We start from the raw sequence: 2,771 nt of genomic DNA, 5'->3' as shown, positions 1-2,771 counted from the left end.
GGCTTCATTTCTCTAGAAAAGTTACAACAAACTTGAAAAAATATGCAGAGAAGAGTTTGGGATGAACATCTGTGGGCAAGGAATGTGTCTACCAACTCTGTCGTATGGTACAACAGAGAAGCAGAAGAAGCATGGCTCAGTGGAAAGAGCCTGGGATTGGGAGTCAGAGATCATGGGTTCTAATCCCAGCTCTGCCACTTGTCAGCTGTGTGACTCTGGGCAAGTCATTTAACTTTTCTGTGACTCAGTTCCCTCATCTGTAAAATGGGGATTAAGACTGTGAGCCCCACATGGGACAACTTTGATTACCTTGTATCCTCCTAGCGCTTAGAATAGTACTTGGCACATAGTAAGTACTTAATAATAATAATAATGATGGCATTTATTAAGTGCTCACTGTGTGCAAAGCACTGTTCTAATGCAGAAATACCAATACCAAAGCTTAACAAATACCAACATTATTATTATTATTATTATTATTAGCATTACTCTCCCAAGCATGGTATAGTGCTCTGCATACAGTAAAGGCTAAATAAATAACAATTGATTGATGGATTGATTCCTAATCATCATCATCATCATCATCATCAATCGTATTTATTGAGCACTTACTGTGTGCAGAGCACTGTACTAAGCGCTTGGGAAGTACAAGTTGGCAACATATAGAGACAGTCCCTACCCAACAGTGGGCTCACAGTCTAAAAGAAAAACAATATGGAATGCTTCACGAATTTGCGTGTCATCCTTGCGCAGGGGCCATGCTAATCTTCTCTGTATCATTCCAATTTTAGTATATGTGCTGCCGAGGCGATAATTACTAATAATAATAGTAATGCAATAAAAGTAACAAATTTATGACACAGTTTCCAAAGTATTTGAAAATCTATTACTTCATTTTCACCTTGAGATGTAAAATAGTCAATTGCTTTCTCTAGAACCCAAGTAACTTCAGGCACTAACTGAAAACCAGAGTTTCCTTGGATTGAGATATTAAGACAGGAAATATACTAGAGGGGCACCGGAAGATAGAGAGTATGGGTGCATGTAGTCAGAGAACAGACTGTAAAACAGATTCATTTGAAAACAATTGAATCCTAAAAATAAATAAAACATGCAGTGAAAGCTTTGATTACCAGTGAAAACTTTATCTCAGTTAATCTCAGTTAATAAAGAATATGATTGTCTTTTCAAACATACACATATGTTCCACAAATTTTGCATTGAAACATCAATAATCTCTGTAAACTCATGAACTCGGCAACCTGCTTAAGGACAATGAATTAATTACCCTGCCTGATGGGAGGGAGGGTAGAGTGCATTTCTGTGACAGCTTCCTTCAATAAGGAGTACACTCATTGTATAGGACTTACGGACATATTGTTATGCAGACTCAGTGCCAACAGACCTGACAGCCCTATATTCATTCATTCAATCATATTTATTGAGCGCTTACTGTGTGCAGAGCACTGTACTAAGCGCTTGGGAAGTACAAGTCGGCAACATATAGAGACGGTCCCTACCCAACAACGGGCTCACAGTCTAGAAGGGGGAGACAGACAACAAAACAAAACATACAGACGTGTGTCAAAATCGTCAGAACAAATAGAATTTAAAGCTATATGCACATCATTAACAAAATAAATAGAATAGTAAATATGTACAAGTAAAACAGAGTAATAAATCTGTACAAATATATACAAGTGCTGTGGGGAGGAGAAGGAGGTAGGATGTGGGGGACGGGGACGAGGAGAGGAAAAAGGGGGCTCAGTCTGGGAAGGCCTCTTGGAGGAGGTGAGCTCTCAGTAGGGCTTTGAAGGAAGGAAGAGAGCTAGCTTGGCGGATGTGCGGAGAGAGGGCATTCCAGGCCAGGGGAAGGACGTGGGCCAGGGGTCGACGGCAGAATAGGCAAGAATGAGATACAGTGAGGAGGTTAGCAGCAGAGGAGCGGAGGGTGCAGCAGAGGAGCATAGGGTGCAGGCTGGGCCATAGAAGGAGAGAAGGGAGGTGAGGTAGGAGGGAGCGAGGTGATGGAGAGCCTTGTAGCAGAGAGTGAGAGTTTTTGCTTGATTCGTAGGTTGACGGGCAGCCACTGGAGATTTTTGAGGAGGGGAGTAACATGCCCAGAGCGTTTCTGCACAAAGATGATCCGGGCAGCAGCATGAAGTATAGACTGAAGTGGGGTGAGACAGGAGGATGGAAGATCAGAGAGGAGGCTGATGCAGTAATCCAGTCGGGATAGGCAAGGTAGCCGTTTGGTTGGCGAGGAAAAGGCGGATCTTGGCGATGTTGTGGAGGTGAGCCCGACATGTTTTGGTGACGGATTGGATGTGTGGGGTGAACGAGAGAGTGGGGTCGAAGATGACACCAAGGTTGCGGGTTTGTGAGACGGGAAGGATAGTAGTGCCGTCTCCAGTGACGGGAAAGTCAGGGAGAGGGCAGGGTTTCAGAGGGAAGATAAGGAGTATGCTAGTATGCTAGTCCAGCAGGCAACTGATGTGACAGACACAAGGTGTATAGGAACAACATTCCCATAATAATGAACTTGGCAACACTATCACGGAACGGGGACATGAATATATTTTATTCAAGCAGGGCTGTGGCTAACTACAATTATTGGGCATCTGGGAAAAAGGGTTTGTTTTTTGTTGAGGTTTTTTTTCCTCATAGCATGTTGTCTACAAGGTATTCAGTAGAATGAGGAGGGCATAAGGCATCCGGGTTTTGCAGTTGTTATTACAAATCCTGCTTGATTAGGCACTAAGGGATTTGAG

The 2,771-nt window shown here is 43.1% G+C and overlaps 1 non-coding gene across 1 annotated transcript; it reads right to left on the bottom strand.

Moving 5' to 3' along the window:
- Positions 1-708: 708 nt before the first annotated feature.
- On the bottom strand, positions 709-818 carry LOC119932644. The gene has a single exon (XR_005452388.1). It is a non-coding gene; the product is annotated as a U6 spliceosomal RNA (small nuclear RNA).
- Positions 819-2,771: the final 1,953 nt, after the last annotated feature.

This window comes from Tachyglossus aculeatus, chromosome 9 (genome assembly GCF_015852505.1).
Source record: "Tachyglossus aculeatus isolate mTacAcu1 chromosome 9, mTacAcu1.pri, whole genome shotgun sequence".
NCBI classification, from domain to species: Eukaryota; Metazoa; Chordata; class Mammalia; order Monotremata; family Tachyglossidae; genus Tachyglossus; species Tachyglossus aculeatus.
The sequence above is the reverse complement of the archived record's forward strand: the minus strand, read 5'-3'. Positions and strand labels throughout refer to the sequence as shown.